This window comes from Corvus brachyrhynchos, unplaced genomic scaffold (assembly GCF_000691975.1).
Source record: "Corvus brachyrhynchos isolate BGI_N302 unplaced genomic scaffold, ASM69197v1 scaffold175, whole genome shotgun sequence".
Taxonomy (NCBI): Eukaryota; Metazoa; Chordata; class Aves; order Passeriformes; family Corvidae; genus Corvus; species Corvus brachyrhynchos.
The window spans coordinates 7785511-7800496 of NW_008238448.1; the positions used below are offsets into that span (position 1 = coordinate 7785511).

At 37.2% G+C, this 14986-nt stretch overlaps 1 protein-coding gene across 1 annotated transcript in view; it reads left to right on the forward strand.

The window, feature by feature from the left end:
- The first annotated feature begins 149 nt into the window (after window positions 1–149).
- The window catches only part of GUCY1A3 (guanylate cyclase 1 soluble subunit alpha), a 37074-nt gene continuing 22237 nt past the window's right edge, over window positions 150–14986 (forward strand). The window contains exon 1 of the mRNA XM_008635656.2: window positions 150–168. The gene's annotated coding sequence lies outside the window, so the exon portion shown is untranslated. The remainder of the gene's footprint in view (window positions 169–14986) is intronic.

Here is a 14986-nt window from a genome sequence, read left to right on the forward strand (position 1 = left end):
GGCTCGGTTCGGGGCTGGAAGCGCTCGGGGAGCCCGCTCAGGGCTCCAGCCACGAGGGCTACTCCGGCGGCCTTTGTGCATTGTGAGGCTTTCTAAGAATTCACAAACCGCTGGTACCCGTCAAGCTAATTCAACCCATTCAGGCTGCTGCTACTGCGTTATGCTTAGGTAAGGTTTCTTACTCGGTTTTCAAAGCAATTTGTATTATTCCACCTCATGAATTAGACACAAACCTGATACATTTCATCACATACTTGATGCTCTAACAATAACTTCATCTCTGCATCTGCTATTCCAATTATTTCTTCTTCCTAGGAAGAATAAATGTACCCCCAACCTGTGTTGCATTCATGATGATTAGCAGTTTTTCAGTCAATTTTCTTAGCTCCCCTCTTCTTTCCATTTTATCAAGACTTTAGGCTTGTAATCCCCTTTTTTGAGTGAATAGAGTTGTTTCTGTGGCTAAAGCTCAGTGACCATTACTAGCCTACATTTAGTATTCTCTTTATAAAATCATCCCTATCTATAATCATGAGATGCTTGAAAAGCTCTTCTCTCATATATAAAGGAGTGCTTTTATATGTTTTATATACATCTTATGTCCTGTCTCAAGCTTGATCTAATGCTGCTTCTAAAATGGCTCTATTTTCAGAGCTGGTTACTTATTCTCTGGATGTAGTAAGAAGGCTTTCTAAGTTCAAAGGATGATTTAACAGGAAAAAGTCATAAGCAAGGATGCAGTGTGTCTGTAATGCTGTATTTGGGCTTTTCACTTCCACTGGACTACAGGTTACACTGTGCTGCATGTAGGTTGGTCTAAAGACAAATGGTCAGACATTTACTATTTGGAATACTAGTAGGAAAACAGAAATTTTTATTCACTTAGATTTTCCAGTATGTAGTCTGAGAATACAGAGCTACAGAAAAATGTAACAGAGGAATTTTTCATAGCAAGTGTAAGAGTTTAATTATATTTGTATAAATAGAACAAAGTGTTTTACTTACTTGGAAGTGGTCTAATCTTAGAATTTTTTGTAAGACAAAACTCCCAGTGGAGCCACTCCCTTTTCTTGTTGTTAGAATTAAGTTGATTTGTTTCCAAACTACAAAACGTAGTCATAAGGAAACATACACTTTAAATCATATAAATGGTTCTATTACTTTTCTGGGGTCAGGAACAAAAGGTGGTGACAGCCTGTACTGGAAGAGATTCCTGTAACAGACTATTTTACATAATTAATCAGAGAAGATAAACAATTCAAGCATCCAGAGAATGTGTTTAAATGTGTTACAAATGTTCTCTTTGTAGGGAGGAGAATTGTAGAGACGTTTCTTGCTTGGATTGTGTTGCTTTGGGGTGCTATATATGGCCATACGTTCTGATGACTGTTCTCCTCACTTTGCCAGTAGCAAGAACCTTAAATGAACCAGGTGATTGTAAGGAAGCATGAGGAGTACTGTAGCATTGATATAAAAAATTTGTGCTCCCCATTCTCAAAAAAAAAAAAACATTTGCTGAAATCATGTTCATCCAAAGTAGGCAGGAAAAGTATGGAAGGAGAAAGAAGGAAAGCACATATTGAGATTTCCTGGTTGTACTTCTTTTCCTGTGGAAATATGTTACTTGCAGCTATTATGAGTCATGACAATGAAAGATCAGGAGGCAAACATTGGAGGAGAAGGTAAGGAATTTAGTTCTACAGTGGTTTTTTTACCCTTATTTGATGTCAATAAAATGTCTGACCAAAGTCTCACCTCCTCTCTCCCATTGGCTCACTTGCTGAGTACTCACTTAAATTAATCAAGTTTTTGATGAAACACTGAAAATGAGAAGTCAAAGTTAGTGTCCATAAAAGTAAGTGCTAAGGTTGTGTATATTTGTCTTATTGCGATTAATGCTTTCTTTAAAAAATCTGTCCTTAGCCTTCTGTGACAGTCTGTTTCAAAACAGATCCCATAGTGAAATGAAAACATAAGTAAGAGTTGATAATAAAATCTAATATTCCAAATATCAGTAGCAGTCAAAACCTGGTTATGTCATGCCCTAAAAGATAAAATATCACTGTTATTTTGAGTATGAATGCCGTCTGTTTAAAATTCTAAAAAAAACCAACCGAGACTCAAAATAAGCAATCCAAGAAGCCAAGAGCGAGTTTATGGCAAACACAGCTATTTTCCTTTTAATTGGAAAGACTTGTTCAACAAAAACTACTGTAAATTTTATTGTACTTTAAAAAATCCTCAAAAACTAAAAATCAAGCCCCTCAGGAGGCTAAGCAAGCATATGCAATGTCCTAAATTATCGACAAGGAAATATGTGTTAGGAGGTACTGGCTGTATTTTGTAGCTACTTTGTAGACTAGCAACAGGTTTTAATTTTTCTTTATAAAACCTTATTCATTTAAGAAAAGTTTAGTATAGGTAAAAAGAAATATTATTTTAAAAGAGTTTTTGGAAACTACAGGACATAATTTGAAGTATTTTGTTATAATGTTGTAATCATTACGTTTCAGCTTGCACATTTTATTAGCAAATGAAGTTTGAGCCATTGGAGAGCTGCCATTAGAGTTTTTTTGCTGCAATTCCTTGCACATTTTGTACTTTTTTATTTACTTTTTAAAGACCTTTATTGTCTACATGTCTTTTAAAATTTACTGCATTTATGTAGATGTTTACCATTTCAATTAAGATTTTTAGCATTTGATATTAAATTAGGCCAAATCTTATATTTGACATTATTTTGAATATTCTTTCTAGCTTGTCTTCACCTTTTGAGATATGGCTGTATGATGTATGTATGATGTATATTCAGCATGTTTTGCATGAATAGTTGTATGACAAGTAGAGATTCAAGTTTATCATTAAACATAATATATTTTTAAGTCAGTTCAGGGCATAGGTTTTTGTTTAAGAAAGCAACACTGTTCAGGGCAGAATGTTAGTATCTATTTAATTTTAAAATTACAATAGGATTTAAGCATGTGGTTAAATTGACTAAGGCTTCTAGCTATGGTGTAAACAACAAATTAATTTTTTCTAATAAAGGCAGCAAACTTTGCTAGAAACAGCAGATTTTCTGTAAGGTTTTTGTTTATAGATTCCTGCTTTGAGACAATTGAAAAAAAAACGTGTTAATATCTGTAATTAAGACTTTTACTTGTACCATAGGTATTGACTGCAGCTCATTTGGTAATATACTGTTCTTCCATTTTTTTGGTTGTCCTACTTGGGTGATGGCAGGTCAGTGCTAGGAAGTGGCTCACCACACATGTTTTTGTACATGTGGTGTCTAGAGCAAACTGACATCTTCTCCCTTTTTGTAGGAGTGCACGTTTCACTGTTCTCAGTTGTTCTGCTGCTTCATGACCTAAGTCAGAGAAAGTATCATCTCTAGGGATTAATTTTACTTCACCACAGAGAGACCTCACCAAGTCCTGTTCCTTGATTCAGACCCCAAGCACCTCTGTGAGCTTTAGGGCCTACACAGGCCTTCAGTCTTTGAGAGAATCCCACCCTATCAGAGCACAGTATTTTGTGATATTCACTTCCACTTGTTTTTCATTCATATTTCCTATTAAATGATAGTTTTGTTAAGTGGAATAGGTGCCCTTGCTAAGAATATTACTGCTTTCAGATTTAATTGAGATTTAGTTGTATTTTAACTGACATTCTCATTTGATTCAAATACCCCCTTCCATGGTTCAAACCTTCACTGCTACTTTTAAGCACCCTCCCAGCTACTTGAACTTGGCAGTATTGTGGTACACATTCTTCTTGATTTTACTGCTCTGACTCTTTAAATTAGTTCCTTTGTATTACTTAATGTCAATTTGTGAATTGATTTTCTTCTTGCATATTCACTATTCACACTCGAAGTAGCTGCTCCAAGAGAACGGTGCCCTGCTAGTAGAAGCATTCAAACCAGCCCCTTCCTGCAAGTCAACCCCAGGAGGGTAATTCCTTACAGGGAGCGCACTAAGCCCAGATGATAACCAAGCTGTGACCTTATGTGGTATTTCTGAGAGGGTATTTCTTTCGTGAGAGCCCCTGTCTGTACTTCCTGTGCATATGTATCTGCCTGTGAACACAATGCTGTGCTGTCGATACTTGAGTGACAAGGCCACTTTTCCTCTGCCCTAAGGCAAGAGGAAAAATGCCTGGGGACTTGCATCCCTGCATGGGGCTATGGGACACAGAGCTGTCCAGAACCATCCCTTGGGATGGTTTGGCTATGCCTTGCACTTCATGCATGGCTATGCCCATTGATTGTTTCAGCTAAGTCTGTATAGAAAATAGGTCAGCCATGCAGTGGCTCAGGAAGAGAGCTTTAATTGTGTGGTCGTAATCTAGAAACAGCACGTGTATCATCGTGGAGAAGAGTGGAACCACTTCCAAAGATGTTATCAAGCATTGTGGAATCTAGCACTTAGACAGCTATTTGTATTAGAGAACTGCAGGGAGTATCCTGTGCGAGTCATCCAATTGCTTCCCTGTGAATAATGTAAAAATTTCTTGTTAGAAGGCAATGTGCTAAAGAATTCTTTGTTTATTTTCCCCTCCACAATGGAAATTGAAAGAAACATATATTTATGAAGTGAATCTCTTCCTCAGCCCAGTTCTGAGTTACTCAGAACAAAAATGTGTCACGCTTTTGGGGAAAATGTATTTTGTGGGAATCCTGGTGTAGTTCTAGAATGTCACTGATTTTAGGGAGTGCAGTAAAACTTAAGGCTTCTGTGATGCCATGTACAGTAGTTGCTGCTCAACTCGACACTTTTAATGAATAATAGCACAGAAACAAGTTTCTCGATAGTGTATTAGACAGAAGTGTGTTGTATAGAGATGACTGCCTTTCTAATACTGACCATGGTAAACATGTGTTTAATTTCATTTTAACCTTGCATTCCATTTGGCACTTGAGAGAGATGGAGACTGACAAAAATTGTTCAGGGAAAGCTGATTACCCTCCTTGGCAAATACAGAAACTCCTCACACACAGAAGAGCATTAGTAAAAGCCTGAATACAACAGAGGAACACCTCAGCAATATTTCTAGTTTGTAACTTGGAAAAATTGGGATTTTACATTTGCTCATAATTATTTCTATGATTTGAAAACACAAGACAATATACTCAAGGTGATGCCTTCTGGTTTATAGGGAGGGACATCTGCTTACATGAATAGCTGTGTTTTTCCCTAGCCCTGACTGCAGGCATCCAGGAGCCTAAAATACTCATTGCAGTTCCTGTTTTAAATAGAACTGCTAAAAATGGCAAAATTTCCATGTCTTTGGAGAAAGCATGTATCAATCTAACTTTAAATTTCAGGTTTTTTTTGTTTTTGCCAAAATTGTCTTCACAGTTGTCTCTTGCCTCTTTGCACTGGCAAGCTGAAAGTGGAAAACCGTTTGCCTTCATGATAAGAAAAATCTTTGGTGGACTGAAATTGTTGAAATTTTAGTGGAAATAGAACCATTAGTCCATAGAACGAACTCACAAGGCATATTTAGAAGTAGGATTTTAGAATTTCCCCATGGGAAGAATGGTATGAAGGGAGAGAGTCTTATGGCTTAAGTAACTTAGCAAGGCTTTTGGTCAATGGGGACCTGATTTTTTTTCTCAAAAACATCAGGAAATCTTGACAGAAATAATTACAATTAATTATAGTTTGAATTAAATGCTTATTTTGGTACAGTTAAAGGTTCCCAAACAAGTTGCATGATATTAAAAACCAGACAAGGGGAAATACATTTCCTTTAAGGAATTACGAAGCCTTCAGAAGTAACAGTGACATTAAACCTGCTGTGTGTTAGCTGTGAAGATTTAGTGTGAGGGTACCTTCCTTGTTCTGCTTGTATATATAGCACCTGCATCCTTTTATGAGTTCTATCTGCAAAATCTGTTAGAATTTTACTTGTGTAAAGTGTTTTCATCCCGATGTTCTTTTTACTATCTTGCTGCCAATTTTTATAAGGTCAGACTCGACTTCTCTAAGTCACTCATCTACTAAACTGCCCAAGAAACTTGTGCAATCTCTTAACTTGTGCTAAGACATCTGGATTGACTTCTGAGCTCGGCTTCTTTTGTGATCTCCAGCATGGCTTATTTCCCCACTTAGAAAGGAGGCATAGTTATGGTCCTTTCATATCCCATTTTTTCTGTCTTACCCATTCAGGGGGCAAACCCTTCAGGTCAGACTTCATCTTGTGCTGTATATTTCTGTATGGCCCTGCTCTTAATTGGAGCCTTCTGGCTTAAAATAAGCAAGTAATAGGCCTACCAACAGCAAAAGAGAGAGCAGAATGCAGGGTATCAGTGGCACTAATTCTCTGCTAAGCAACCTGTCCAAGGATGAACTCACAGAAGGTTAAATACCAGTCTTTAAATGTAAGCAAAAGTTCTGTAAGAATTTTCAACCCATTGTGGTCTTGATGACTAAATAGTGACACCTTCATGAATGTTAGAAGGTAATGAAATATTTCCCTTTGCAGACAAAAACATTGGGTTGTGCGGTGGCAATGAAATAACACAGAGGAGACCAGTCTTCAGTCTCAAGTTAGACACCGTTTGCAAAACCTTTTGATGTGCTCATGAAGCAGAGACCACATTTGTAAAGGGACACTGAAAATCTGCAGCTGATCTGGAAGTTAGTATCAGCTTTGATCAGGTTCACACTTTCCCTGTATGTCATATGCTCCAGATCTGTGGGAGATGCAGCACAATAGCCAACTATATGTGGAAAAAGTCATTGACCATAACAGTAGTAAATTTTAGAAGCAACAGAGGCATGCTAGTCACACTTTGAAGTGTGCAGCTATACCATGCATGAGATAGAGGTGGGTATCATGAGACTTGACTATTCTCATAGCAGATTAGAGACTGGCACTCAGAAATGCCAGTAAAAACTGGCCTTAATGGTTGCTTAATATGTGAAATGTGGTTTCATGATACCTTCCTTTGAGTTTCTCTTTGAAAATGATTTTCATCTTTAAAATTATTATTTCCAAGTAACAGTAAGTTCTAAGCAAAAATGAATTCAAATGATAGAGGGGAATTAAAAGGAAAAAATATCTTTTCAAATAGGCTTTGAAGTGGTGAAGAGCAAGGACTACTGATAGGATACAGGATTATGATTTACCCATAGCAAAAACTAAAACAGAACATCTATCCATGCCCATGGTGTGGGCAGAATTTTGTTAGCAGTTAGTTGGTACAGGGAAAAACAAGATAAGAAACTGAAATGAGAGAGTGGTAGTGGCAGAAAAGCATCTAATGGGGTTAATATGTTTAAAAAAATAGTAGTTAGATTTTATTGCCATTGTTGTAACCTACTATATGGTAAATGGCTGATCTATTTAATGCTGGAATAAATATGCCAAAAAAGGCAGTTGTATGGGTTTATGTAACAAATACTCAGTGTTTTCTTTCCTGTTACACTACAGTAATGAAAAACACTCATAATCTTTAGTAAAACATTAATAACTGCATTCAGATCTTTAAACTTAGGTTTGGCACTCTGGTGTCTTTTAGCAAAGAAGCTGCATTACCTAGGAATGCAATCTTAATATCAGCTTAACATAGTATGGGCATTGTGGGATTTAGATCCCTGTTATAAACAGAGCTGAAAACCCAGAGCAAAGGTTTACAACATGAGTGTGCTGAAAAGATAGTTGTGATACTGGGAGAACGTAATTTCTCCATTGCCACAAGATACTTGTAAAGTTAGTGCTTGTGTCTCGTTAAAGCTTGTCAGGTCCAAGTATTTTAAATAAATGTTTTGTATTTTCCACATCACCTAAACTGTAAGCAGAAATGTCAAATATTTCTGGCCCCATGTAAAGGAAGATTATACACAGTGCAGCAGACTTTCTTTCCTCCCTGTTTTGTTTTTACCTGTTGAGAGTGCACACTCGGCAAGATTCATGGTGCTTCAGAATGCTCTAGAATGCCAAAATGCTTAAAAAATACTGTCTTCATCTTGGCAGGAAATTCTTTGTGAAGGAGATACTACCTCTCTTTATCCTTAAACTTAGGTCTCTGCTTTACATCTTCTAGGAACTCGTGCATCTCATTTCCTCCCTCTGCCCCAGCTGTTCCCATGGCTGCTCAGCCTTTATTCCCTCGGAAAAGGGGGAACTTGCTGTGTAGCATCCTCTTTCTGTGCACGTAAACAAATACAGAGGTGGAACCTATTATTTGTTACATAATTAATTTTTTTTCAAGGGCCCAGTGCACAATACTTTTAACTTTCCAGTCAAAGGAGCAATCAATCTTCACGATTGTATTCAAATAACATTCAAAACCTATTTGAAGTACTCCTCTGAGTACATATGCCCTTACTTTGGCTGGAATTTTATTTTGGTTCATTTTTAGGTTTTCTGCCACAATTCACTGTCCAGATGCTCTGCTCTTTCACCTCTGAAACAGCTGAAGTGTTTTCCTTGCTGGCTTGGATCTACTATTCACAGCAGCAGTATGCAACACAACAAGCTGGACACATTGTGTTACATGGCTCCATTTTTTGAAATGAATGTAGTTTCTTAATATAATGAGAGAAAACAGGTGTTCAGTGGTGGATTTCCATTTTACAGATTTAGAAAGCAGCACATACAGAGTGGTTATTCTTTAACATTTGGTGGGAAATTGTACTTAAAGGACCTTTGGTGTGGGACAGCCACTACACTTAAAGTGAGCCTTAGGTCTCTGGGTAGCTGAAGTGTTGAGACAAAGATTTTTATCAGTAACATTTGATTTTAGTTTGGATTCTCAACGAAGTAAATCTGAGATGACTCTGTTGCTACAATTTGGCTGTTGCTCCTGTTTGGGAGCTCCTCCAGACCAAGATTCTCAAGCTGTGTTCTGTGCTCATTTTGCCTGAGGACTGAAGCCCAGCAGTGAAGCATAAATTGCCACACCTTGAATTAAGAACTGGGTGCCCATACAATTCCTTACCTTCTGTGGTGACACAGTGGGAGGAAGGTCTGTCTTATGGGTATTGGTGATTGCTGACACCAGTGCACTTCCATGCCGCCTCACTGGAATGCAGGTCAGGGCCTTCAAGGCAGCCAGGTAAGTAGTGCTTCCATCCTGGGATCTCAGATACGTGTGCAGCACTAACTGGTGTTTCAGAAGGCCTGATGGAGAGAGAAGAGGTTCATTGTAGACATATTATAAAACACAAGTGAAACATCTTTAAAAAAGAAAATGTAAAATTAGGAAACAAAGCCTTAAATCGATAACAATGGACGTCTGGCCTTTGTGTCACAAACCAATGCCATTCAAAACAAAATACTAGAAAATAACATAGGAAATGTCCAAGTTTAGGAAGTTATTACTTCTTTATTAGCACAGAGCAGCCTCATTAAACAATGCTGCAAAACTAGGTATGTCATTTCCAGCCCTCCAATAGATGCTTGTGCGGCAAACCAGTGACACTAGAAATTGAATCTTGACAGCCAAATCAAGGTAATAAACATATATCCTTCTTTAATTGTGCAACAGAGTGTAATATATAACCAGCAGACTTGGTTGAAGCACAAAAACAACAACCAAAAAAATTCTCCTAAAATCTAAAATACTGCTGGAAAGCTCCATGAAATTAGCATGTCAACATGTTTTATAGGCTATACTGACAGATTACAGAAAAATTATTTGCCTGAGAACCTACCAAACTTCAGTGGATTTGTAGTAGAGAGAAAGCACTTTATCAGTAAGAGAACTGTCCGTTCCATTACAAATAGTTTTGCTCTATTGCCCGTGTTTTCCTTATTTCTTATGGATTTTTTGTTCCTCATGTTCTACTATAGGTTTTCTTCTGGTTTTTCCTCCTTGATCCTTTATTCTGTCTGTATCTCCCTTCATTTTATCTCTGTTCATAAAGAACAGCACATACTGCAAAATAAATAAGAAAAAAAACAAAAGAAAATCTGCAATCTGAGAAATGAAGACAAGCTTTGATCTTTCAGACTTTGGTAAGAATATTGTGATGTTAACATTGTTGCAGCCAATGCAGTTATATAGGTTGTGAAATGAAGAAATGTGGGTAATTCTAGATGCCCTGCCTAGAATAACTCCAGGAGGATTAACCTGTGGTTCATGCAATGCACAATATCCGAGGACCTTGCACAAAAATTCACAAAAAAGCAGCAGAAGAATCCTTGCGGTTAAAATACATTTAATTTGCTTCAATAATTAAACCCTGAATTTGTACCTCAAATTAGAGGCTGGCAGTTGATACATATGATCAAAGTTTCTGCACTGTTCTTTGTTAACCTTTTCTTGGATTTCCATTCCTCTGTATCTCTTAATCTGTGGTGAACATGGCCATTATCTCTGAGTTAATTTTGCATTCCTTCTCCCTGCTGCTCTCATTTGCATGTGCTGACTTTTCCTGTGCAGAAGTAATCTGAAAAACACTCTGTGCAATTTGATTTCTTTCACATGCTTAAAAGAAGAGTTGAATAAATGGAACGGAAGGATTTGAAAGATCAGTAACTGTGATAACTTCAGCAATTGCACTGGAGACAATAACAAGCATCACAGATTGGCTTCCTGTTGAATGTTCAAAATCTGCTTCTGGATTTATTTAATCTTTAGTTTTGTTACAGAGGTGGTATACATTAACAGCAGGCTAATGTTAGTCATTAAGTGCTTATTTGTTGTGATTAACAAGATTAATTTCTCCTAATACCACATGTGCAGGCTCAATATTTGACAAAAGCTCTCATCTTTATGTAGCTTCATTATTTTAGTGTAAAAAGAAGCCTGTGTTTTTAAAGACAATATAAATTCACATATTTACCTAGCTTTCTGTGCTTTAAATGCATATCTGCTGTATTTTGCAGAAGAGTATTAGAAAACAACTAAACAATATACTCAAAGTGGTATTGTAATGTATTCCTAAAGCATTCAGTCTCGTAGGATACTGGTAATATTTTCAAAGGTAAGATGCACTGCTTTTGTGTACTCAAAGCTTTTTTAGAAGAGCAGATTTTGAAAGAGGTGGGCTATGAATAACTATATCTGCCTGTACCATTGTGTGCAAAATGACAGGCCAATCAGTGAAATAAAAAAGGAAGGTGCTAATTTACAGTGCACATGGGCTAAATCAGCATTTCCAATTATTTTTAAACATGTTTTGTAGCAGAAACCATCTGTAGGCATTTAACCAAAAAGAAAGGTGCCTTCTGATCCTGCCCTGCAAATACCATGGAAGAGAACAACTGGGAAAGTAGCTGACTTCTCTGCTTCTTCAGAGCTGCTTTTTTCTGCTGTGGGATATACCTAAAGCAAAATCAGTATCTGTATGATGGCTGTGAAAACACTGCTTCATCCATCTATTCAAATGGGTTGATTACACATCTTCAATCAATATGTTTTTTCAGAAAAGGTACAAGGACATGACCTCAATGCTGCAGGACAAACCATTTTTGCTAATTAGAAGTTCCTGTTTTTACCTTCCCATGCATAGTTTTTAACCTTTCTGTAATCTCAAATGACCTCAGTTCTGTGATTATCGCATCTGCACACTTAGCTGCAAAAACCCAACATTAAAAAGACAAGGTTGTATTTTGGTTCAAAAATCAGAAAACATTCAATTTAAAAAGCCAAGGTCATATGTTTGTTCAAAAATAAGAAAAAATGCAAATTAGTATTTCAGGGACAGCAGTCACAGACCTTTTAGGTTTAATCCTATTCCTGCTATATCCAGAAATCTGCTGTTGACTTCGATGGGAGTTGGCAGGAGTCCTTAGCTATGAATAAATATGAAAGGTAGTTGTCAGTGATTTTCAGTGCTAAAATGATTTTATAGACATTGTAAACAGAAGTGACAGGTGGCAAATACCCAGTCAGAAAACTCTGCAAGTGAAATCTGCTAATGAAACACTTTTCTTTCTACAGACCTAGTTTTCAGACAGTTCTCTAAGATCTGTGGAGCTCATGGAAACTTTTAGTAATTTTATTTATAATACTTTTAGTACTTTTATTTATAAAACTTGCTGTTCATTATAATTTAAAGCTGTGAACACAAAGGGAATATTTAACCATATGCACTGTCATTAGACACTACAATCAATGTTTTATGTTGCCCTACAATGCTCCAGTATATTTAGGAAAATAGTATTTATGCAAACCTATGTGTCAGTTGTAGAAACAGTTACATGAACTTCTGCAAGATCAGTATGTGCAGGTACAAATCTCAGCAAGATAATTGTCTTTCAAGAAATAGGGGAAATTTTTTATCATCTCTGAAAGATGCTTCACAGTTAATCCAGACCATGGTGCTCAAATGAGAAGTTTCTTCATGCATTAGAAATTTAGAGTTTTTAGACAGTTTATTATTTAATTTATTGAAAAAAAGATGCAGCAATCCTGGCTAAGTCATGAATACTAGCTAAAGATTTCACTAATGGTATGGGATAAAAGGTTACTAGACTTCACTTTCATCATTAAATAATTACCACTTTTTTTTTACTTTATTTGCTCCTAAATAGCACTTTTGATCTATGAAATAAACAAAAATCAGATTTTGCAGACATTTAAAGTTAAAGGTCCAGTTAAATGAGTGAAGTGCTATGCATTGCTAAGTTTGAGAGATTGAGCTGTGAGTAGGTATTTGGAAGGAATCAGTAAGCACAACAGTTAACAATGACTTCATGTTCTAGACCCTCAGTGCTCCTCCTTTTGTGGATTCTAATTAAATTCCATTGGCTATGGGCAACACTTTGATCTTTACATTTAACTCCTGCTGACTGTCACAACCACTGCATGTCCTCAGGACGAGTTTTAATTCTTGAAAAGAAGACATAAACTTATTTTTCTTAGCTTTTCTCTTACAAGTTTTATGAAAGTATTGTACTTTCAAGGACTGCGAGTGCAGATTGTGCTATATTTAAAAATATATTCCTTCAAAGTGTGAGAATAATTTCCAGATGCATTGGATTGCTTGCCCTCATTGCAGGAGCTCTTCAACTGTTTCCTCATTTGGGCAGCCGGATCACTCGAGGTCTCATCAGTTATGTCAGTTCAGTATCAGTATTTCTCAAAAAAACCCCAAAACCCAAGCCAGAAACTTGAATAGTGCATCATGGTTGCATACAGGTATCTAGTGTTTGTTGAGGTATCCTTATCTGTGCCTCAGGAAGAATGGCTATGAGCAGTGCAGCTGCAGGGCTCCTGCAGTGTGAGGAGGCCGTGGCTCTCGGGGCGCTATCTCCATTGGAAGTTGCTTAGCTGGGGGTCCAGCCCTGCTGTGGGCCAGGGATGAGGGGGCATGGATGTGCCACAGCCGAGGGCTGCACTTCATCCTGAGCGTGTGACGGAGGGAGCAGAGGATCAGGTGCTGTGAGCCTGCCTGCTGGGCTTGCTGGGGAGTGTTTTCACAGAGAGGTTTTGACTCACAGGAAGAGAATATTTTTCCCACGCTGTCTTCTCAGCATGTTATTTGGTCCTAGCATAGGAAAATATTTACCCTACAAAAGTACTTAATGTGATACTTAAAATGGCAAATACGCATTTTATCAGCAACATTTGGGAATCGATCCTTCCTTTAGCTACATGCCAAAACATGGGTGTAGTAATTAAGGTCCCCTCTTTGCTTTTAACTGAAACCAGAGATGTGGCTGCAATATAACTTTCACATCTGGAGTCTGGGCTTCTCCCAGGGGTATATTTGGATCCAGGGACTTGCTTCAGACCATTACAGGGAAATGAGTCAGTCACAAAACCAATATAAGAAATATAGTGATACTTTAAAATGAGGGGTTTGCCGTGTCATCAAGAACATTAGTTTCAATATTAATATCTAGCATTTGATGTTATTACACAAACGCTAATATTTTAAAGCAGCAGAAATGTCTGTCTCATGACCTTAAAATAAGACATATTAGTAGTTTTGAAGTTGACATGTATTCTGTGAAACTTATTTTCAAGATAGATGACAAGATAGAGAAGTAGGTAATTTTTTTCTCACAAAACAAAGGTAATTATTTTCTTCATCTCCTGGCTTGGTAGCTGTCTAATGTTGCAGATCACAACCTATTCAACTTCGAGCACAGAGCAAACACTTGATTGTGTCTCTGCTTCTTAAAATACTTTATACAGAAGAGAAAGGTAGAAAGGTGAGGAAATTCCACATTATGTGGGGAGAAAGATTTCTTGTAAAGCAAGGTCTAGATTTTTAGCTTGCCGTAAGCAGTCATATAGTCATATGGGACAGTCACTGGGATGAGTTACAATACTGAATTTGGATTTACTAAAATGTTTGGACTGTTAAAACAATGATGGATTGGTATGATTTGTATTATTTTATCATAGCTGCTTTACTATCTTTTACTTTGGTAATCACTGCAATTCCACTAATTCAATAAGATCTGTGGTGTGCTGTGGTATTTCCTTATTATCAAAAGTATGCTGTGACTTACAGAAAACTATTGACTCTACTTGTATTAGAAATAGCCCTAAACAGAGCTCTGTCTGGTAATGAGAACACTGGAACTGGGCTTGCACAGCACACAATGGCAATCTGTGCTTTGGAGAAAAAACGGTAAAAGACTACTCTTAAAGGGCTCTGAGGTAGACAGATCAGAACCAGGATTGACGTGAAAGAAAGAAGGGTGGAAATTTTGGGTGAACAAGCAGGAAAGTTAATGCCTGGCAAAGCATATTCCTTTTGGGAGCTGGAGTGGAATTTGAGATTGCTGAATCTACTAATTTCTTGTGAAGTCCACTGTTCAATATCATGTCTTATCCTGATCTATAGAGAGGATAACAACCTTTCATCAGTTATTGCCTTTGCTCAGGTAGCAAAAATATGTACTGTGAAAAAACCTAGAATCTTTCAGGATAGAAAGGAACTACTTTGTAGAGTAAGTAAAGCCAGTGTCTACACTGACACAAGGGTGGTAATGATTTAGGATTGAATGGTCATGTACATTAGGGGGTTTCTAGACCTCAACTCCTTTCCTATGCAATACCCAAACAAATTAA